Source organism: Manis javanica, chromosome 7 (genome assembly GCF_040802235.1).
Source record: "Manis javanica isolate MJ-LG chromosome 7, MJ_LKY, whole genome shotgun sequence".
NCBI classification, from domain to species: Eukaryota; Metazoa; Chordata; class Mammalia; order Pholidota; family Manidae; genus Manis; species Manis javanica.
This window is the reverse complement of record NC_133162.1, coordinates 39,660,628-39,685,329: the sequence shown is the minus strand read 5'-3', so window position 1 is coordinate 39,685,329 and position 24,702 is coordinate 39,660,628. Positions and strand designations below refer to the sequence as shown.

General features: G+C 41.3%; 1 protein-coding gene across 1 annotated transcript in view; it reads left to right on the top strand.

The window, feature by feature from the left end:
• The window catches only part of LRMDA (leucine rich melanocyte differentiation associated), a 1,121,568-nt gene extending 1,113,616 nt beyond the window's left edge, over positions 1-7,952 (top strand). The window contains exon 10 of the mRNA XM_073240793.1: positions 6,489-7,952. The gene's annotated coding sequence lies outside the window, so the exon portion shown is untranslated. The remainder of the gene's footprint in view (positions 1-6,488) is intronic.
• The last annotated feature ends 16,750 nt before the right edge of the window (positions 7,953-24,702 follow it).

Below are 24,702 nucleotides of genomic sequence, written 5' to 3'. Positions count from 1 at the left end.
ACACACAAGGTCCCTTAAGGCCTAAACTTGGAACTGACACCTTAAATTTCTTCTTTGTCTTGTTGGTGAAAGCAAGCCACAGGGCCAAGCCCAGATTCAAAGAGTAGGAACATAGACTGCAAAATTACAGGATCAAAATGTGGGTAGAGTGAAAGGTAAAGAGTTTGAGTCATTAATGGAACCTACCATGGGAACCTGGAAAGGGCAATACTTTTTAAACATTTTTCAGAAAATAGACAGTTTTGAGACTCAGATAGAAAAGATGCAACCTCTCCCAAGACAAATCCATGATATGTAAAATTTATTTATGTCCCTGGGTTTATTAATCCTTTGAAGTTAACCCATGGGACAAATTAAAAATTCCTGGCTTAGAGTGACTACGGGGTAGCACTCTATTTCAACTATGGAGAGAAGGATACCAGCCTACAAGTGAGACCATTTGTATGAGATTTTAATCCATCAAGAGCAGGGATTTTTCTATTATAGGGTTAAATGTCTTGAGATCAACATGTATAAGATCCAGTTTCAAAGTATGTAGAAAAGAAGAGCTCTGTGTGGGTGGCTATTCTAGAATGCACCACACTGAAAGCCTATCTTGGCAGTATTTTCTTTAAACACAAGAGTCTATGAATTCCAACTTTATTGCTTCATTAGCATAGTGACAGGAAGTTATATTTCACTTTTCAAAATAAGATTATTTGTCTCTCTTTAGTGGCCTAGTGCCTTTGGCGAGGACATAGCAGTGAGAGTCAGCTGAACCTGTGGAATATGGGGCAGTGCTGGTTCTTAAGAAACATGACTTCTGTGGGCAGAGGTCTTCCTGCCAGCCAAGGAAAAGGAGGGCAGGCCCACCTACCTGCCAATAATCTTTCTGTGTACCGTTGACAAAGGAAGCTTGAGCAATTCCAAGGAACTTGTAAGCAGACCTGGTAAATGAATAGTTCCCCATAAACAAACATTAGTTTGTATATTTTCAATGAACTGACCCTCTGTCATTTTAAAAAGCAAGGAACTTCAATAAACTTGCTTTTCATCAAGAAAAACAAAGCAGGAGAGGCCAAAGGACAAAATTAGTTGTTTCCGCCTTATATCAGAAATTGCCTTATCTACAAACCAGAGCATAGGGTAGGCATTTGTTCCTGGCATCACTCATCACATTTCCAATTTTTATTTTCTGTCTGCTTCCTTCTCTAGATGGTGAGCACTATAGAGGGTTGAACCTGCACCTACTTTTATTCTTGTTGTATTTCTAGCACCTACACAGTGCCTAGCACACAGTGGGTACTCAATAAATTTGTCAAAGGACCAAAAAGAATACTTCCAAAGAACTTGAAACAGTTGCTTCCACACAGTAGGTTAGCCATTTAAAAAACTAATGAACCTATATTTATAACTAAGATCCAGCTTCTTGAGTTTTGCTGTATTTTTAGGATTCCTTGAAGCTAAGAAACTTGAAAATTGTGATTTTTATAATAGTATAATTCTTAGTCAAAAAATTTATAATGAAGCTGAACTCAACCCAGGATTTGAAATACAACATTTGAAAGCTGTTTTCCCACAGAGGCTTTATGTGATGAAAATAATTTTTAGGAACTTTTTTCTTTTGACTCAATGTTTAATCAGGAAATTTTAACATGTTCTATTTTACAAAAAGTTGAGCATATTATTAACAATAGGAATATTAATTGATAGTCACTATGAACTATAATACTGCCTTGCCTTTGGGACAAACAGTTAATTATCATCACTTTTTTGTTTTTATTTTAATTAAGCACTTACGCAGCACTTTACATATTTGATGTATTTTATAACCATTAATTACAGAATTAATGCATAAACATAAATTATACATGTTCAGAAGAAAGAATCATCTTTAAATTACAAATAAAAGATCTGTTAAGTTTGCATAGTTTTTCTCTTTGGGGAGAAAATTCTGCCTATATAAATAGGATGTTCAAAAAACATTTTCCTATAAAGAGTGACAAGACTAGTAAATGTTAACTAATAGTTTATAAAGGAACTTGTGGCAGATACTAAAAAAGGGGTATGATTTGGTTTTTAAAATATCTGCTATTTTAAGGAATACGTATTTTAGGAGCTTAGTAGGTATGCCCAGCTCCCCATATGCAACCGGGTTACTAAAGGAGGAAGAGTTTTGCATTTTGCCTCATTAATGGAGAATTTGGGGAAGAAGAATGGAGCCATCCTTTCAGTTAAGGTGCACTGTGCCTTCAGAAACAGGAAAAACCTGGGTTTGGGATGCAGAGATGGGCTTTGTGAAGGTTTTGTGTATGAAATGCAAAGAGCCAGGGCTCAGTGTTGCTGAACTGGGGAGTGTCTGTCATGAGCCCAGGAAACCAGTTCTGTGGACTCAAGAGTCGGTGCTAAGGAGGAACTGGCCTTGGCTGGTGGAAAATGGGCCTTGGTACTACCCTTCCTGAGCTAATAGAAAACACTGTGGGAGGTAAAGTGTGGCTTCTGGAACAAGACTGTTAGGGTTCTCTTATCCAAATGACTTTGGGCAAGTTTTTCCACCTCTCAGAACTTCAGTTTTCTCATCTGTGAATTGGGAACAATAATTGTATATACCTTACGTAGAGTTGGTATGAAGATGAAATGAGTTAATTCATGTAAAGCACTTTAAACAGTAGCTGGTATATAGTAAATTCTCAATCAATGTTAGATATTTTTATTTGCTACTATAGTTGACCTTTGAATAACACGGGTTTGAACTGCATAGGTCCACTTATATGTGGATTTTTTCAGTAAATGAATAGGAAAAAATTTTGGAGACAAATGTGAAAAACAATTTTCCTTTCTCTAGTTTGTTTTTTTGTTCTAATACAGAATATAATACATATAACATATGAAATGTATGTTAATTGACTATTTCTGTTATTGGTATGGCCTCCAGTCAACAGCAGGCTATTAGTAGTTAGGTTTGGGGGAAATCAAAGTTATATGGAGATTTTTGTCACTGCTCCTAGTCCCCATGTTGTTCAAGGGTCAGCTGTATTTGTTGCAAAACCAGGAAATTGCATGGACATGACATATAAGAGGTCCCTGTCATTAACATGCTTTCTTGAGGAAGATGATAGTTCTGCTCTAACAGAACATTGCAGCAGGTACTAAATTGGTCTAATGGCTGCAGAAGAGGGGGTCAGTACAAAGAAAGCAATGGAAGCCATCCACCATGAAAGGCTTTGAAGGAACTGGGTCCATGACTGAAGAAAAACTTAGTGGATATATGAAAAATAAAGAGTTGTTGCATGACCCAGGTAGAAGATCCAGAAGACCTGTATATATGGAAACACACAGTTAAGACTTGGAACAGAGAACCCAGTATATGTTTGTTGAATTGAGGAAGGAATGAATGAGAAAATTAATTTGTCTGAGAAAGAATTTCCTAAGAGCATCATTGAAAGAAGGTGAGCCCCTGTCACTGGAGGTGGGCAGAGAAACAGTATAGGAAAGAATGCAACTAAGAGCTGGCTTCTTTGGAGTCAGGCAGATTTGGGTTAAAAACTGGCCACTGCCACTTAAGATCTATGTGACCCTGGGAATTTTACCTAACCCTTCTCAGCTAAAGCCTCTTTATCTGTATAATGTGTACATTGGCTGTACCAACCCCCCAGGGTTGTTGTAAAGGTTAAATGAGATAATGCATGTACATAAGAGTTCAATAAACCATGATCATAATAGCAGTAAGAATACTTGCTATTATCACCAAACTGTAAGTACAGGTCAAAGATATTATAGATGGACCTAGAGGATCAGAGCAGAGATGAGACTGAATGACTTTTAGGTTTTCTTTCAAATTATAGGTCCTATGCTTCTGTTTTCAGTAACTCTGTACTCTTTTTAGAAACATTTGAGAGTAATAATTATGTGTCCATGTCCTAAAGAGAGAGGAAGAAATCATCCTGGTAATAATAAGGACAGCAGCCTGTAACCAGGGAGAATAATAATATTAATAATAATAATAATAATAGCTGTATCTGAGGAGGGCTTGTGTCTGAGACCTTGGTTTTATTGAAGCTATACCCTACCACCAAGCTAACCAGCCACAGAGCTAGCCACTAGAGACCAGATGTAAAAAGAAGTGAACTAAGAGTCCCAGCAGCTGTGAGCTTACCTGATGAGCTCTGGGTCTTTCTTCTCAGTCTCTCTATTTCTAGCACAGGATCAACTAGAAACTCCTTCATTCTTTCATTGATTCATTCACTCAGTTCTCCGTGGTGCTAGACTCTAAGCTTCTCTTGCTGAAGGCACCCCCTTGTAAGACAGACACCACCTGTTCTAGGTGGTCCTAGATGGCAGAACCCAGGCCAACCATGTGAAAATGCAGTGACATGCTGTAAGGAAGAACTTCCTCATGGCCATAGCAGAGCCACCGTGCTGCAGGATCCCAGGCAAGGCCATCAACATCGCGGTTATGTGTGGCAGCATCCCGGGCCAGCACAGAAATCTCCAGTCAATGCATGTCTTGTCACCAATGATGACCCACCCAGGGGAGGCTGGCAGGCCAAGAAGGTGTGGTGATTAGGTGGAACATTGGCTCTGTTCAATCCAGAACTTTTGGACACTAAAACGCTTTTAAGATGTAACTCTTTACCTCCTCCTAGGAACTTAACATTCTCTCTAGGCAGAGGACTCAGTTAAGAGGCAGAACACAGTTATTATAATCGAATGCCATCACAGTTGCACAAGTAGTGCATTCTGTGTTATCTCATTTGAAATAAAATATTATTTTCCTAATCTGACCAAGGTAGGAAACAGAAAATTTACCAATGATACTAGAGTTGTTTGGGAAGAAAAATGCTTATTAACAAAATCCTTTCAGCGAAGAGGAAGAGTCTATCTTTCCAAGTTTAAATATATGCTTGTTAAAATACAGATTATTAAGACTTGAGCAGGTCAATCTGGTACACACAGCCTCTTGATCAGAATCTGAGATAGCAGGTAAAAAAATAAAAGACAAGATGAATTTGTTCACTTTGACATGTTAGCCTGGAGAGTCAGGATTGAGAGTGGAGCCACAATAAACAAGAGGGTAGTTACTTCTAATGCAGTGGAGTTTATCCTGGGAACCCTTTGAGGATCTCAGTAACTATACATACATGCACACACATGCCCTGTTACATGCCCCTGGAGAACCTGGATTCCGCATAAAGAACCCATATGCAGAGTAGCCCTTATTGCTTGGCAATCATGCTCCTGCTATTTCTAGGGTAAAGATTTTGCTCTGCAATTTATCTGGAATCTCTCCAGGAGCAGGAACCTCATTTTCCTTTCTAACAAATCAGTACCAAGTGCAATGCCAAATGTAAGGTAAGTGTTTAATAATTTTAAGTCAAATGAACAAATGTTGAAAGGCTGACTCCAAAGTTAGATCCAGAACCAACATTTTCCCCAACCACTCGAAGCCTGAAGAAAAATCATGTTTTGGTCTGCTTTTCTCCTCTTGTAGAAGGTACTCACCACTGAACAAACAAGATCTTTCAACACTTTTGCTTGAAGGAGGACAGAAATTTCTTCACTTTAAAAAGCATCTAAAACCTAGGTCCAAACAGGAGTTTTCAAACCAAAGAGAAACAGCCCCGAGCATGCAAATAAACATCATAAAACATCCAAATAAAATGACCTTAAGGGGTGCCTATGCCAGGCTAGGCCAGAATAGCTTAAGTGAGTTGCTTTGGGGAGGCCTTTCAGGGAGGTCCCCCAGCAGGGTCCCTGTGCTGCCCTGGCCACATGGACTGTATTTTGGAATTGCATCTGCCTCCGTGTTCTTGGCCAACCATTCTCTCAGCCAAAACCAACTGGGACCCAAGGAACGTGTTCCGACAGAGTGTGAATGTTACAACTGGCCCCTTTATGAGCCTTCCTGGAAGTCTGGTGGTGCTCCAGCCCTACGGCTGGAATTCACAAGCTAGGAGGAGCCTTTCTCATGAACCTGGATGCTTTCTGAGGCCATGGCCCAGCCCTTGGAAAGTGGGAAATGCCACTGTGACAGTCAGTAGCAGTTCAGAGAAGACAGGGTGGGAATGCCACTGTGGGCTAGACCCCTTCTGAGGAAGGACAAGCCTGGGTCCCTGATTTGGTGTGAAATAGGATGTCAACTAACTAGCTTTACTGAGTAACAATGCATCTCTTGTGGTGGAGAGAAATGAGGGGAATTCAGCTGCCCAGCTACCCAGATCTTCCCTTTTGGGTCAGGGCCAGATAAGATTTAAGCTGCTCCAGCGCCAAGACGCTGACTTACTAGTTAGTGTTTCTGCCAACACTGGGCTCTAGATGAACACTTTGCAAGGTACATTTGTGCTTATTTGAGATCTCAGAGCTTGTTTTTGTGGCCCCTATTAAACATGAGCCTTTGGGCAAAGAATCCATTTAGAAATGTGGTTTGTTCCCCATTTATTAATTCATTCATCATTTATTTAACATTGGCTTTGAATATAAATAAATACAACTCAATTCTTTTCCTTTAGGCATGTGCAGTCAGGAGAGGGGCGATGAATATGGATCCAAGAAATTGCAATGGCAGAATATGATGTTGAACATAAAATGGCCAACAGAAGACACAGAGGAAAGTGCAAAATTCTTTTGTAAAAATCAAGATGGCTTCCTGGAAGAGGAGGTGTTTGAACTGAGATGCAAATTGGATCATTTGAGAGGGAAATAGATAGCACGTGCTCCACCCAACCTTCAGAGGCTGTAAGAATAAACTTTATATATTTAGTGCTGATTTTACTTGGAAGAAAACATCTGTACACATAAGACCTTGGTCTTTGACAATTATTTAATGTGATGACAACGTATTATTCATCTGTTACATTTCAAGAGTCTTACATTAACCACTCATGAAGAGGCATCTAAGGCCTGAGAAACACTGTACCATCTCCCAGAAGAGAAGACATGTGAGCAAGAGTTCAGGACGTTTCCAGTGTCTTTAAGACAGAAAGCTTCCACAGCTTTGGGTCAAATTAACATCTTCACTGTCCTCAAGCATAATGTTTTGCAGTGGGTTAGTCAGGATGACCTGAGTGTGAATCCTCATTCTGCCAATGCCACATGTATGATCTGGGAGAGACTACTAGATTCTCTGAACTTGAGTTTCCTCAACTGGGAAGTAGTTACAATTTTACTCACTGCACAGGGTTGTTGTAAAGAGCCAAAGCAGTGGTGCTTGTAAAACCCCAACACCTCTCAGGTCCTCAGTATGTTACCCTCTTAACGCATCATAGAATCATGACTCTCGATAGGCCTAAGTCAAGTTACCCATCGTGATCCCGAATATACAGTGATATTTCTCTTCCTACCCCAACTTCCCTTAGTATAGAGTGTAAGCCAAGCTTCCTGGACTTCCGTAAGTTTCAGGCAAGCCTTGGACTTAGAGCAAATTCAGTTTCAAATGACCGCCTGGATGCCGCAGCCACTGAGACCATTAGCTTACGCGTCATTCTCTTCTCTCCCAGTTTGCCACTGGGGTCTCCCCTAGATAGTCTCTCCAGAAAGGGCTTTCATTCAGTCAATGTAATGCATTTTTATCACCTCTAATCACCAGAATTTGAGAGTAGAGAGAGCCAGTGGAGGCCAAAGGTTTTGATTTCCAGATCAGGATCTGTGAAAAAACAGAATTTTTATGGTAGTGAGAGTCTACTCTCAGAGAGCTGATGCCACCGTGGCGGAATCTGCCCACATCACCCTGCCAATAAACGTGTCAGTGCAGACGCTGCTGCCAAGGAGCAGAGACGTGCTGGAGGTGATCTGACAAAGGGTGTCCTTAATTCTTGAAGTGTGGACCAAGTGTGAACCGTGAACATTTTTTTTTTTGTCAAGTGTGAAGAATTATTTGTACTCCTTGATCGAAAGCTGATTCATGGGACTCTGCACAGACCCAATGGATAAAGTGGTGAATTGGCTCGTGTGACATGTTCTCCAGTTGATTTGGATGCCCACTATAGTTTGGTATTTACCACCCAGATTTACAACAGGGGCCAACATGAAATGATAATCATCCGCAGAGCTCATATTTATGGAAAGATGCTATAGCTCGACCTGAGGGAGGCTGGAGGGACCGGTGAGGTCATGGACAGGGTGGAGCCAAGGTTCTGGAAGAAGCAAGTGGTCTGGAGTGTGTCATGTTTGATGTAAGGGGATGGCAGGTACCTAAGATCAAAACAAGACAATAGATCAGGGGAAAATCATGCTGAGTACACACAGCAGAAGAAACAAAGGGCAGGAGCAAGCAGTGATGAGGAGGTAGGTAGCCAGACAAGAGCGAGAAAACTATATTGCCATGTGCAGAGGTACCATGGGTCCTGAGGGGCTTCTTAAAGGTCCTTGCCCCAGCTCCTAGAGAAGAAAGCAAGATATAAGATGCCTAATCAAAGAGGAATAAGATCATCCTTGGTGTTTGTTTACAGAATTCTCCACACAGTCCTGAATGCCACAGTCCAACTCCTGTCTATCACTTAGCTCTGATCATGGGACATTAAACACCAGCCATGGGTCACACTTGTGCGAGGAGCAGAGCCACACATCAGATTGTGTCCTGCAAATTTTGGATATTAATCCTGACAGAAAAATCTTTAGCATTGTATGGATTAGTCAATGTAAATTCATTAACTACTTGTCATGACTGTAATATAATCTGGCCTGACCGTAAAGACTCGACAGCATGGTGTTAATCAAATCCTCACAGAAAACAACGCATTTCTGTTTAGACTCAACCACAGCAGCTCTTGCCAGATGAGAGGCTGGGACAGTAAAGGGGAAAACAGGTTCCCCTTTGCACACCTCTAGTAGGAGCCCTCCTGTCTGCAGAAGAGCATCACAAGCCATGACATTTTGAAGGTGCCTTCTTTTCCAGCAAACCTTGTACCCTGCATATATTGGAAGTCCGTCAATCTCTAGTCCCCATCAGTGGGAAGGGAAGTTCACAGATTATAAAGCAGAATGTATTCTGCAGGGTTGAACTTTTTCTCCAAGGATGAGTCATTACCCGGCTTTAATCATGCTCATTAGCCAACCATTAGAGTCCTGTCCAGCTTTTCACCACCAGAGATGAGAGGAGAGAATGAGTGTGGTAGGGGCTGCACCCTACCTAGTGAAATATTCACCATCTGCTCCCCGTTGTAACTCCCTGTATGAAATATATTGCTTTATGGCTACAACAGTCTTAGATCCCCCGCACTAAATCTACTAATTTCTCAAGACTGAGCCCACCAAAACTTGAAACAGTAAGAAATCGACATTCACTAAAATCAGAGGCAAACCAGCACCAACTTACCACTCAGTGTAGGTCTCCATTTCAGCAGAAACATGCGTTTTAATTTCTATAGCTTGGTGCACGAAGGAGCCGGTAAGAATATTGCTTTAAACAAATGAGTGCAATGAAAATTAGTATGAACCTGTTTCTTTTCTCTTCTGAAAGCAACTGCCACTGAATAAAGCACCATGGACCTTATAAATGCAGAAAGAATGAATATTTAAGATTTCTAAAAACTTACCATTCTGACTCTCCCAAATTATACTGTGTCTCTGACTGGGTTGTCTTATGTTCTTTCATTTTTATATAAATCTATGTTTTATTTGAGCAGAGTACCTGCCAGAAGACTTCATACACAGTAGGTGTTTCATAAAGTTTGGTTGAATGATGGAATAGCACACACGTATTTTTTGTATTAAGCTATAGTTGATATATAATATTATATTGGTTTCAGGTATGCAACATGGTGATTCAACATTACCTACATTATTAAATGCTCCCCACAATAAGTATAGTTACTGTCTGTCAACATACAAAGATATTACAATATTGTTATTTCCCTGTAATGTTCTTTCTTCCCAGTGGCTAATTTATATAAGAATTGGAATTCTGTGTTTTTTTATCCCCTTTACCCATTTCACCCACCCATCTTACCCCAATGCCCCATGGCAACCCAGTCTCTTCTCTGTGTCTATGAGGTTATTTCTGTTTTGTTCATTTGTTTTGTTTTTTAGATTCCACATATAAGTGACATCATATGGTATTTGTCTTTCCCTGCCTGGCTTATTTCACTTAGCCTAATACCCTCTAGATCCATCCATGTTGTGTCAAATTGCACAGATAAATACCCAAAAGTAGAATTACTGAGTTGAACAGTATTTCTATTTTTGGTTTCTTAAGGAACCTCCATACTGCTTTCCACAGTAGCTGAACCAATGTACATTTCCACTGACAGTGTAGCAGGGTTCCCAATTTTTTCCACATTCTCACCAACACTTATTATTTCTTGTCTTTGGGATAGTAGCCATTCTGACTGGTGAGCATCTTTTCATGTGTCTGTTGGCCATCTGTATGTCTTCATTGGAAAAATGTCTGTTCAGGTCCTCTGCCCATTTTTAATTGGGTTGTTTGCTTTTTTGGTTTTGAGTTGTATGTGTTTGTTATATATTTTTGATGCTAACCCTTTACTGGATATATTAATTGCCAATACATTTTCCCATACAGCAGGTTGCCTTTTCATTTTGTTGATGGTTTCCTTTACTGTGCAGAAGCTTTTTAGTTTGATGCTGTCCTTCTTGTTTATTTTTGTTTTTGTTTCTTTCCTGGGGAGATGTATTCAGAAAAAATTACTAATACTGATGTAAAGTTTACTACCTATGTTTTATTTCTAAGGGTTTTATAGTTTCAGATCTTAAATTTATTGTTATGTATGGTATAAGACAGTGATCCAGTTTCATTCTTTTGCATGTAGCTGTCCAATTTTCCAAACACTATTTATTGAAGAGACTGTCTTTTCCCCATTGTATATTCTTGCCTCCTTTGCCAAATATTAATTGACCACATAAGCCTGGGTTTATAACTGGACTTTCTATTCTGTTCCATTGATCTATGTGTCTGTTGTTGTGCCAGTATCATACTGTTTTGATCACTGTAACTTTGTAGTATAGTTTGAAATCAGGCAGTGTGGTACCCCAAGGTTTGTTGTTTCTCAAGGCTGCTGTGGCTATTTGGAATCTTTTGTAGTTCCATACAAAAATTTTAGGATTCTTTGCTCTAGTTCAATGAAAAATGCCATTGGTATTTTCATAGAGACTGCATTAAACCTGTAGGTTGCTTTGGGCAAGATCGCCATTTCAAAATATTAATTCTACCTATTCATGAGCATGAAATATCTGTCCATTTATTTGTGTCTTCTTCAGTTTCTTTCATCAGTGTCTTACAGTTTTCAGAGTAGAGGTTTTCACCTCCTTGATTAGATTTATTTCCAGGTGTCTTACTCTTTTTGTTGAAATTGTAAATGGATTTTTTTTCTTATTTTCTCTTCCATTGGATTTCTGTGTACAAATAACAAATTAGCAGAAAGAGAAATTAAGAAGACATATGTATTTTTTAAAATAAGAATTGTGAATGCAAAGTGATTGCATTAATTTCCAGCATGAGAGCTGGTCTTTTTGTGTATGTCTAGTGCCCCAAAACATTCTCCCTGTAGTAACCTATTACCTATTTCATTTATAACCTGCTCATTTAGAATTTTGTCTGTACTGTAGAAAAGAAAACAAAAAGTTTCCACTGTCCTTCCCTGTTGGAGTAGCTATAAAATCTGTCTTTCCACTTTAGTCTCTTCCTTAGACTCAGATGTCCATGTTAATTTTAATGGTGCATTTTCCTCCTTGCTCCTCATTAAAGAATTCCCTGAAGTGCTCAGTGCAATAAGATGGGGCAGCTGTGTAAGCCCTTGACCTCTAACTCAAAGGCTTCCACTTCCAGTATGGGAAGACCAGGCAGGTGGTGAAACAGAGCTTCTAAAACAGCATAGTATCCAAAATATTCCAGGGCAGAGTTTGTATATTCCTGCAGGTTAGCAAGTAGAGTTTGCTAATGAGAAGTAAAGGCAGAGCCAAATAATGAAGCAGGAAAGTAGACCACCTGAGTGGAGAGCAGGCACAAGAATCAGAGCTTGATATACAGGGCTGGGACCAACCCAAACACAACTAGGACAGAGCCACAGTTCCCAAGAACGTGGTATTAAGGCAAGACCAGTCCTGGGAACTTGGCCTCAGGAGTGAGGTAAGCAAAAGTAAACCCCCTGCCCAGAGTGAGCATGTTCTCTGAGCCTCATATTTGAGCTCCATAGTTACCTCCTGAGATACAGCAAGCGTGAGTTGAAACCTCAAGTAGGTGGTGAACAAATGGCCCAGAAGTGGGAAGAATCTAGTTGTGAAGATAAGCAGCACATAGGTCAGAATGACCCTGGCCCATCAGGACCCAGTAACTGACAATGAATTCAACTGGAATTGGCCAGGAGATTTAGAATTGTCCTCTGTAAACCTGGGCCACTGGGCCATGGTCTGACAATTCCCTGGAGAATTGTGTTAGTGTTAAGATTAAAAACTGGACCACAAACAGCACTGGACTATGAGAAAGCATCAATAAAGTATTATAAATCAACATCTAACTCCTATCCTTCAAGGAAGTGCCAATTATAAAGGACACTAAAAGTGATTTACTTGAAAGGGAACGCTTGGGTGCATTGTGTGTCCCATTGACCCAAGCGTTCCTCACCAAAGCCTTTGCTGCCAGTATCAGGGTAGGATAGAAGGAAGGCTCTAGGCCTATCTGCGAGAGCCGCCCCACTCATCGGTAGGATCATTCTGCCCATCGCTACCCATCCCACCCACCCAGCCCCTGCTTCTGAATGCTGGGTGCTCCAGGAAGACCAGAGGTGACTTGCTCTGCAGACGGCTGGAGATGATTAATCACTTGATACCTTCCCATGTAATCACCAAGGCACAAGGAGTGTCTGGGTTCTTTGCATTTCCCATGACCTCCTTGGTGCTGCCAGCTTACTGTTTCTTTCTACCTTCATATCTGACCTTAATGTTTATTTTAGGATCAAGAGAGCCAAAATCATAGGGAAGGGGCAAGAAGCCAACAAAGAGCATCCAGTGTGATGTGTATTTTCTACTATGTTACCGCATTTAAATTCCTCATATATCCCATGATATATGACAGGCCCACTCTACAAATGAGGAAACTGAGGCTCAGAGATGTTATGTGAGTTGCCTGATGTTACACCGTTGATAAACGATCAACCAGGGATTTGAACTTAGCCCTCTCTGACTTTAAAACTAATTTCCTTTCTTTTAGAATAATCATCATTCCAGAAACAATAGGCAAGGATATAAATGTTGCTGAAGGGCCACACTGAAACTCTTCATACGGCCCTGATTGCTGTGAGTTCAGCAGGGTCTTTATTGACACTTTATTGACAGCACTTTATTGACACAGAAGTGCCCTGTCCCTACTTGGAGCCAAGAATTGCCCTTCTCAAATTAAAACATGTTCTTACCAAGAACCAAATTCTTCTGTATGTACTTTTCCCCCCAATGCCTATGGATTGGTAGATGATATAATTGGCACAAAGTTTTTGTTTTGTTTTGAAAATGGTGCTGTAGTTAATTTCCTGGAAAACTTCGAGTTCTCCATTTGGAGGAAGGACAAAGAATTTTTTTTTTTTTTTCGTTCTCCAATCTTTATTCTTGAGTCTTCAGTACATGCCAAGCTAATGGTGGGGGAGAGCTCTTGGACAAAGAATTTTTTAAGCAAAGAAAAGATAGCCAAACCCCTCATCCCTATGACTTTTACTCTCTCCCAGACTCAGCCAGCAGAGCTAAGAGAGACAAGCAAGGGATTGGGAAAAGGATGCCCAAGCAAGTGGGACACGGTGGGCAGGGAGTCTGTTGAGGGAACATGTGTTGGCCACTCCAGATTGCAGCTTCACCGAGAGCAGTGTAGGGAGCTCTTGAGTCAGACGGTGATGGGTTGAAATCTCGTCACTGAACTCACTAAGGGACCTTGACAAGTTCCTTCACTGCTTTAGATCTCAGTTTTCTAATCTATAAAATGGAGCTAATAGTTGCAGTGTTGTTATGAGTGTTAAAGAATTAACGAATGTAATGCATTCAGAACAAAACCAGAGCATAATAAGCCCTAAATCATTATGAGTTATCATTATTATGATTATTGTTTGTCATTTTCCTGTACTCCAATTATGTACCTCATTGTTCCTCGTTTGGTGGAAGGGGGATTTGGAAGTGACCCAAAGGAAGGGGTAAGTTCTTCTGGTATTGGCTCTTCTGGTTTTAGCAGGACTTTCAGCAGAATCTTGAATTATTTTGGAAGCTGTTGTAGGAGATGGGGAAAAGCCTATGGGAGACCATCTCTTGGGTATCGGATTCTCCAAGTGATGAATTTATTTATTTGTTTACTAATGTTTCATTCATATAAGTGATAGAGTCACATTATTATAGGATGCTGAGGCTCTGCCTTCTGCTCATAAGGAAACCAAGGCACAAAGAAGCAAAAACCTTCTTGGGATTGCACAGCAAGTGAGAGACAGAGGTAAGAATAGGACACAGGTCTACGGCTCCTACTCCAAGCCCTTTCCACAATTGTCCTCTAGGCCTATGAGGGCAGGCTCTGGATGATGCCTTCCATGCAGGGCCCAGCACAGCCCTGTGCTCACAGAGATCCTAGGTCAGACCTTGTGGATTGATAGATGTTTGTCTGGGGCCTCTTTTTTTTCATTGAACTATAGTTGATACATAATTTTATATTGGTTTCAAGTGTACAACACAGCGGATCAACAGTTACACACATTATTAAATCCTCAACCCAACTAGTGCAGTTACTATCTGTCAACAAAGAAAGATGTTACAGAATCATTGGCTTTATTCTCCATGCTGTACTACCCCCCCTGTGACCAACTTATATTATGACTGAGAATTGTTCTTCTGGTCTGGAGCCTCTTAAGTGATGCTTTTCCCATTTATCTCCCATTCAAATCCCAGCCCAGGCTGCTCACTACAACTTCTAATTTCAGCTACGTGGCTTTCATTACAGCACAGTCCTTGTCACCGTGGAAGACCTGGTCTCCCTTTTTGTGACTGCTTTGCCACAAACCTATTAGCCATCTCCACTGTGTATCTAGTGGGTGGACAGTGAGAGGTAGTGACTAAGAGTTTGGACCCTAGAATCAAGCTGACCTGCATTCAAATCACATATTTTAGCTCTGAGACCTCAGGCAAGTTATCAAACTGCTCTCCATCTTGGTTTCCTCATCTGTAAAATGGGGGTAATAATAACTATGTGTTCATGGGGGGCATTGAGAATTACATTAGATGAAGTTTTAGATTAAATTAGACGAATTATGAGGAGTGTCTGGCTCATGATAAATGCTTAAAATGTGATACCTATTACCTACACTATGCACCCCTGTTAGAGGTGGGGGCAGGAGCTGGCTAGGATTCTGTGCCAGAAAGCTACATTTATAGATGTCTTGCTCTAGTTTCCAATCCTATTTCCTGATATTTAGCATTCCATGTTTCCTATCATATTATCTCAAATCATCTTGAGCTCAGAGATGGAAATTTATCTTTCCCTTATTCCACATTTACCAAGCACCTGCTCTATCAGTCAAACTGACAGGCAGTGGACACCCTGCCTCCAGCCCTACATCCTTGGCAAAATGGGTTTTCTGGACTGAAGTTAGTTCACAGATTCTATGACCTAAGGGGTCCAGGAGTAAGATGTGACATTCGTCATTTGCATGGAAGGTACAGTATTCAGGGAAGGAGTGTCTGAAGGCTTGTCCCCTTTGTCTTCCTCTAGAGAGACTCTCAGTCCAAACCACAATGTATTTACACCCCCTTGGATATAGGGTCTCCCATTCTCATAGCAAGAAGCAGTGGGAGACTTTTCAGGAAAGCCCTCTTGTTGCTGACCCCACATTGTCATGGTAGCCCCATAGCCCCTCTGTGGGTCATCTTGACCCCTTGAGAGTCACTCCGAATCTCAGTCAGACCTTCATTGGCTGCAGAGCCCAGGCAATCCTGGCAGCCCTAATCAGATTAGTAAGGAAACATCAAGAGGAAGACATCTCCAACCCAGGAAATGAACTCATTCCTAAAAAGAGTCACTTTTGTTCTTTCTGCAGTTTTGCATTTCCATTAAAATAACGTGAGCTTCACAGGAGCAGGGACCACCACCCCTGCCCTGTGTTGCGTTTACATCCATGGAGCTGCCCGGAGTGCCGGGTTCAGTAGGCATTCAGTAAATGTTTGTTGAATGAAAGATTCCCAGTGTCTAGAGATAATCTTCCAAAACTAAAGGGCTTATTATGTGCAAGGCAACACTGTACACTCCTTTTACCCATTAACCTCCCTATGCTTCAGTTTCCTCATCTGTAAAATGGACATACTATTAGGAATAATACTTACTGTCACATGTTGTGAGTTCAATAACTTGTCTGAGGTCATGTAGTTAACAAAGGATGAAGCCAAATCTTGCATCTGGGGTCTCACTAACAAGGTAGTAGAGCCATTTTCATGGAGAAATGGGGTCTAGGCCAACTGCCCTTCTAGGTGCTCAGATCTCCCAACCCCCATATAATTGTTCCACTAAAATAACACTAAAATAATTGTTTTTGTTAGCTTATTGGAGAAAGGATGGGCACCAAATTGCACGCTTGGTCGAGGAAGTTAATGGTAGCCTCTACCATGCAGCAGTCCTACGGAAAACTGGATTTGACCTTCTCCAGAGCTCTTCCTTCAGCCAAGCGCACTGCCCTTATCTCCATCACAGGTACAAGCCATGAGCTCAGCTGAGCTCCACATGCACAGGGGCCAAGTCCGTCCTGTCTTCCTACTGCTTTTTTACCCAGCACAGTGCCTGAGAATAACAGAGGCTGAAAACACATTTGTTGAACGAGGGAGTGAAGGGATTTCTGTGTGATGGGTGGGATTTTTTTTTAAAAAAGAAAGAGCATTGAGTGTAACTGTCGGGTTCAGGGAGAAAAAACCAATAGACACAGTTTTCTTCTTTGGGACTCAAGTTTTGAATCAAATCCCAGAACTCAGAGTCCAGAAGAGAAGACAAAAATAATTATCTTTTAAATTCACATTGGGTAGTGTGACTTTTCTTTGGAAAATGTCAGTACATAATTTTGAAGATGCTGGTTGGGAGGGAGGATTTTTTTTTCTCCTAATAAAACAGTACAGACCACTTCAATTATCCCTGGGAAGGGGATGTTTTGTTCTTTCCTCTTCCCATGTCTCACTGAACTCTCCCGTCTTGTGAGGAGCTTTGGGAGAGAACAGGATGTGTCTGCTTCTTTCCTTTTCCCTAATAAAGTCTGTCATTTAGAGAAAACTAAAATCCTTCCCCTCCTCTGCATGATTAATGCCCAGCCAGCCTCTCCAAGCTTTGGACCCCTGAGCCACCAGTGAGGAATGGAGTCCCACTGCCTCTCCTTTTCCTGGGGCCTGCCACACAAAACACATGTGCAGCCAGGCCCACGCACAGCACGTGCAGTCGAGGGCACACCACACACGACACACACACACACACACACCTTCCAATCTGCTCTGTGCTTCTGTCAGCCTGAGCCAACATACTCAGCTAAAGAGGAAGGTTTTTTGCTATCTTGCCTCTTACAGGGCCCTCCAGGTTGCTTTCTTATTCTCTGCAAGTAGCAATGGCTGAGATCAAAGTTGGCCTTTATCTTCTGCTGGGGATCTAGTGAAATATAGAACAAGTCCGAGCTAGCTGTCTTGGCTGAGGGGGCCATCCCAGCAAGCCCAAAAGGACATAAGGATATGGCCATTCAGTTTTCTTGCTGAAGCATGGGCACCATCCCAGGCAGGCTGACAGCGCACAAGCTCAACAGGGACAGGGACCTTGTCTGTGCTGTTACTGATGTATCCTGAATCCCTACAGTGTGTGCCTGCCCCTGCAATATCCCTCCCTCTTCTACCCCTCCCCAAGGCAAATTCCCCTTTATATTTCAAGGGCCAGCACAGAGTCACCTCCTCTCCAGCCCCAGGTGTTACTGCCTCTTCCAAGCCTTCATAGCACTTCATACATTTCACTTTTCTTGGAGAAAGGGGCACACTGCATAGCAGTTACGTGGTTCCATATTTTTGTCCTTCACAAGCTAAAATACTGTTCTAATTAGAAACTACTGTGTATGGTGTTTGTACCCATTTGTTCATTTCTGTGTCCCTAGCATCTACTAAAATTATTACCCATCACTACGGCACAGACACTGAAGTGCGGCCTCTGGAGCCAGACCACCTTGGTCTGAATCCCTGCTCTGCTCTGCTATTGGCTCGCAGACTTGGTCAATTTCTGACTTTGTTCTTTGTTTCCTTTCTTGTAAAATGGTGATCATATCAGCATCTATCTCATAGTAGTTGTAAGGGCTCTCAGAACTTAGAACTCTGTGCAAATTAATCACTCAATAAATTTTCACTTTTATTTTTTATTTAGAGTGTGGCTTATAGCTGACGTTTGTTATAAATTTCTTTTCAAAATGTACTTGACTTCTGGTTGTTTAGTAGTCAAACAAGTTTTTACCAGTAGTAACCGTGGATATTTGCTTGGGAGCTCCTCTCACTCTAAATCCTAAATCTCCATCTCTGCGGTTTCCCGGAGCTCCATCCTCCTCCCCGCACTCCAGTGCCCGGGAATCAGGTCTGGCCAATCATTTGCCCAGACCCATGGCTGTGTCAGGGATGGATACAATACCTCAGCATAGCCAGGAGGGTGATGGGAAGCTTTTGTTGGGATTACTGGGACAGAGGAAGATGCCCTTTCTACACTGGAATGAATAGAAATTTCTGAGTCACTACTCCAGCTGTGTCACCTCCAGGAGGACAGAGCTTATTTGAGACAAGAATCAACAAGGAGAGAGCTGGACCAAGAAAGAGAGAGAAACTAGTCTCTGATAACATTGTTTGAGCCCCTGATCCATCTATGCCAGGAGTCAGTGTAGGACTCCTGGATATTTCCTTTCATGAATCCTGCTCCCATGATGATGGCTGCATTATATATAGACACTCTTCGGTGTAGTGGCTAAAACAATGGCAAAATGTATTTTGCTCACAAATATGAAATTTGGGCAGAGTACAACAGAGATAACTCGTATCTTCTCCACCAGGTGTCAAAGGTGATCCAAAGGCCAGGCTTGTCAGCAGGCTTGGTGGTTGAAGCTGGCCTGCAGCTGGGGGCACCAGTTCCTCTCCCCAGGGGTCTTTCCTCATGGGCTTGTCTGGGCTCCCTCACCACATGGTGTCAGCTTTTCCCCAAGTAAGCATCCCACCCCACCCCCAGCAGAGGAGAGAGCTAGTCAGAAACCACATCCCTTTTATGGAAAGTCGCTCAGCACCAGCTCTGCCAACCTTGATTGGTTGGTGTACTCACAGACTGGCTCCGGTTCAAGAGGAGGAGAAAGGCAATGTTCTAGAAGAACACATGGAACTGGAAACTTGACTGTGATCATTTGTGGAAAATGCAATATGCCAGAAGACCTTTTTGGTAAAATCTGTCTGGGTTAGACTTCCTATTACATATCACAGAAAGAATCCTAACTATGCAAAGGTCGATGAACATCCGTTGCATGGTGAGTTAATTGCTGAAAATCTGCCTCACCTAAGCTTATAGTTTGTTGTTTCCCTTTCAGTCAAACCACAACATTTATCATCTTTCACTGTGCTCCACATTTTGTTCAGAGGAAAAAAAAATCTCGCTTGCAGGAAAGTGGTGGCCAAATAGGTTCATTCATCCAATAGCCTTCCCCACCAGGGCAGTCCCACTTCCGCAGGCAGTCAGAAACACGGCACCTGAGAAGTGTGAGTGCAAACATCCTAAAACATGTCCTAAAACTTGCAAAACACTCTCATACCCATGAAATTCCTTGGCCCACAATCAGGAGGGCCAGGTATTGTCAACTTCGAGTCCCCTGACTCAGATTAAAGATTAACAGAGCTTGACAGGTAGAGAGGAAATAATTAATATTACTATGTAGTAGACTGTAATGAATTTAATGTAAGTCATAAATAAAATGTCTGTGTGCTCATACACATTCGGGGAAGATTGGGATAAACCCAAATGAAACAAGAGTTTATAAAAATTTTAGTGTACAACTTTCAAAGTCCGTAATGTGTCATCACATCTCCAGGGACTGGAGAGCGTAGACTCTTCTGACCTAATTGGATCATAGGACATTTTCTTCTAAAACTCCCTTCTCAATTCTGGTGTTCCTAGGAGCACAGTTTGAGAAAACTTGTTATTTCCTAGGAAAACAGTTTGCAACATTCCTAAGATAGATCTTAGAGGCAACCATAAGCATTTTGGGTTTTTTTTCTACTTGCCTTTTTTTTAAGTTTTAAAAAAATTATTTTCTCGAGCCTATTAGATTTCATAGTTTTCATATAAATACTCCACAAATGGTGTCCATATGAGTATGACATGCTCTGATTCATTTGGGGCAGTAACTGCTATCTTCCTGGGTGGGATGTCTTTCTTCTGTAGAATGTGAGCCTCTCCTGTGTGTGGCAACATTGACGTGCCATCGAGCAAGATAAGTCTTCCTGCCACCAAGAGAAGCGCCTTTTTCCAATTCAGAAGGGCTCTAATTCTTTCTGACAGTCTCATGGGTATGCTGTGTCTGGGATGTATTTCCTTGCTCTGGAAACTGGATCCAATCCTTCAGACCAGGACTTCCTTTTAAAGGCAACTTCATGAGCCAAAAAACAAATGGTAAATATTCATTTTTCTTCACTGACAACATTGCTTTGCTAGTATTCATTTTGTTGTGTTTCTTTGGTTATAGTATGCTTGGAACTTGGCCATTCTGTGATTGAATATTCTAAGCAGAAAAGGGAGTGGAGCAGCTCTAGAAATGTTGGCTGCCGCCCAGCTTTCTCCATTTCCCATTTAAGTGCCCTGTTACTTGCTGCCCCCAAGCCTTCTTACCAGGAAACCCTTCTATGGTTTCACATGGTATATGGTACCTATAGGGGTTCAAATATTTACAGGCTGCCAGTGCTCAAGACATAACACAGAGCAGACTCACATTGGATTGAGTATCTACCCAGAAATTTACAATTCTTTGTTGTGGGTTTTTGATGAAGATGGTATCTTTTCCTCCTGAACAGCAGGAGGAAAGCTTATGCACCAGAGGGTTGACACAGAAGAGTCAGTCTCTTCTAAATATTTAAGTGAAAATTCATCCCAATAACACAGAGGTCATTGGAAAACACATTGTGTTTCTTATTTAGATTATGTGGACAAGGATAAAAGAAAAGGGAAAGGAGGTAAATGATGGGCAGAAAGAGTATATGTTTGGGTCCACCATTGCTTCAAATATTTTCTAATTAGCATCTGTTCTGCAGAATATTAATAGCTGTCAATTAAAAAGAGACATTGTTTAGTCAGATGAATTTGTATAACCTTCAGTTAAGAAGATTTTTATTATAGGACTTATCAGAACCTTTAATACATTAATGTGCCTTGTGCATCTCCAAAAGGGAGATGTTCCAAAGGATAGTGTTCTAGATACTTCACATGAATTAATTTATTTTAATCCTCACAACTCCATGAAGTTTGTTTCTGTCATTAATTTTGGAAATGTCTTAGATATTATTACTTCAAATATTTCTCCTTTTTCACTAACTTCTCCTCTGGTATTCCCATTTTGTATAAGTTACATCTTTTATAATTGTCCCACAGTTCCTAGATATGCTGTTCCTTTTTATTTTCATTGACTTTTCTCATTAGTTTCAGTTTGCCAAGTTTCAATGGCTGTATCTTCAAGTTCACTGATTCTTTCCTCAGCTGGGACCAGTCTACAAATTAACCCTTCAAAGGCATTCTTAATTTCTGTTACAGTGTGTTTGAATCCTCACATTTTCTTTTGATTACTAATTAGTGTTTCCAGCTTTCTGTTTATATTACCCATCTTCTCTGTAGTCCACTATTAGACCCTTAGCACATTAATCAAAATTATTTTAAATTGCTGGTCTAATAATTCTCAATCCCTGCCATAGATGAGTCTTGTTTCAATGCTTGTTTTCTCTCTTAAAACTGCTATCTTTGTCCTTTAGCAGTCCTTGAAAGTCAAATGTGATATATCAGGTTAAAGAAACAGGTAGATAGGCCTTTAGTGTGGTTTTATGTTTATCTGGCCAGGAGTTAGACTGCAGTTACTGTTTGCAGTAGCTGTAGGTATCAGAGGCTAAGATTTCCTCTAGCATCCTTGTTTTTGCATCCCATGTTGTCTTTGGGCTTCCCTAGAGGCTTCTAAAATAGAGTGTGAGCCTTGAAGTTCCTTTACCTGTAGAGAGCACTTTACCTGTAGAGGCCTAATTGATGTGGTGGTCAATGTGGGGGCAGTGGAAGCATTCTATAGTCCTGTAATTAATTTGCATTGTTTTAATGAGCCTATGACCTAGACTGTGACCTTCAGAAGAGCTCCTCAGCTTTTTACCTCCTTAGGTGAGACAGGAGGTCTAGAAGGGCTGCACGTGGGCATTTCCTTTCTCTTACACTGAAGGCTAGCGGGGCCTGGAGTTGGGTGTTTTCCTTCCTCCAGGATGGTTAGTTGCTGGCAAACCCCAAGTCATTAGCTCTAGCAAAGTGGTTTCTTTTTTTTTTTAATAGAAAGTTTTATTTATTTACTTATCTAACTGTTTATCTATTTATATTGAGGTATAACTGGCATGTAACAGTATATTAGTTTCAGGTCTACAACATAATGATTCAATATATATGTATATTGCAAAATGATCACCACAGTGAGTCTAGCTAATGTCTATTGCCATACTTACTAGTTTCTATATGCCACCATTCACTGCGGCATATAAGACAGTTTCTTTTGAGGGAAGTCCATTGTTAAGGAGAACATAATATCTGGGGTATTTCAAAGTCATTACCTCCCCACTCCTCTGACCCCACACCAGAAATGCACGGGGATTTTTCCCACCAGGGCTCCTGAAGGCAAAAGTCACAAAAGCACATTGTCCCCCCTTAATACTGCCCCTCAGACTTGCTCATATTGAGACTCTGGAAATGTTCCAATTACAGTTTCACTGTTCCTCCTGGAACTGGCTCCAGTGGCAGCCTCCAATCCTGGGCTTCTGCTCTCAGTAAACCAGATTCTCTGTATCTCCCTTTTTCTTTAGCTTTCAGGGCAGTGGTTTACCCTATGACGTCAATTCTCTGATGACCCAAGAATTTGATTTTCACCTTAGTAGCCTTTTCTTGTTGTGAGGATGGGAGTGACAACTTCCACGTTTTCTACATGTCCAACCAGAAACTAGAAGTTAATTTCACATACTTTTGAGAAGAAAGTAATCCTACTGACACTTTCCACACTCCATTTGCCATCTCTATAGATTAATTTTCCTATTTCTGTACCATCTCTTCTACTAGAAATGCCCTTACCACTTGTTCAAGGCCCACCACAATTGTTCTCCACCAACACATGTAGATTCTCCCCACACCAAACCTTGGTAGTACTTATTGCCTACACCATCCACATGCCCCAAACTTTGATTTTGCTTTGACCTTCTTCTGATCATTTTGCGACCTGAACTTTTTAAAGTGAGACCATGTAAAAGCCTTTAGGGGAATTGAAACAACTGGGGAGTTGATGTCAATCCTTTTTCTCCCTGAGGGTCTCCAGAGACCTTGCAGGGTGAAATCAATGGAAAGAGAATCCAGGAATGCTGACTATGAAGGGCATGTCCTCCCTCCCTCTGAATTTCAAGCTTCTAGTAACCCATAGGATGAATAAGAAAAAGGCATTCCTCCCTTAAGAACTTTACTTCTATCTCATACTTAGCATAGGCATTTAGTGAGAGCAAGTTATTTTACTATCATCTGCAAGGAAATGTTATAATACAGCCACATCCATGAGGCCAACACTGTGAATGAAGCCCTCTTAGATATGCATGTACCACCTGTACATCAAAACTGGGAGGCCTTCTTCTGCTTGCTTAAAATTTTTGAAAAGTGATTCTCCATCAGAACCATAAAATGGCAGACCTCTGAATGTCTCTTATTGAATATAAAAATCAACAGCATTTTATTTCTGTAAGTTTTCTCTTTTTATACCCAGTTAAATCTCCTCTCTGTTCGTTCAACTCATTTATTCTTCAAAGCCTGGCCTAAGTCCTACCTTCTCTAAGACAATTTCAGTGACTCCTACAACCCTCAGTGATCTTCCAGTTCTGTTAAATTCTATGCCACTGACGTACCTCACGGAGTTCATTATACATGTTCACATATAATGTTTGTCATTGTTCATGGTCATGTCAGAAATGTTAACTTTTCCATGTAAGGAGGTTGGGATGCCCTACGCACAGGCACAATGCATTTATGTTCTCTTCTCACACGTACTGCCTTTATGTGACCTGCACACGGTGTATTCCTGAAGTCCCCAAATGGAGTCAGCTGTACCCAAACCAGGTGAATTGTGAGCAAGGGAAGACAAGAGACAGTTCTCCAAAGAAAGCTGGGGAGCTCCCACCTAAAGGGCAATGAGTACAGGGCAGAAGGCAGTAAGAAAAACCAACCACAGGGGGCCTTCGAAAACCAAGCAGAGGGCATCTTAGGAAGGAAGTATCAGTGAACAGCAGCTAGAAGTCAATGGAAAAAACGTAAAGATAAGTTGGAGGAAGCTACAAAGGAGCATGTGGGACAGCTTGAAGCATGGAGTCAGGCAGCACATGCGGCAGTGCAGGCCAACACCAGCCCTCGGAGAACAGCGGACTTTGCTTGCACTGTGGTCTCCTGTCTGTCCTGCCCATTTCAGTAGTCACTAGCCATACGTGGCTATTTTAATTAGAATTAAATGAAATGAAAAATTC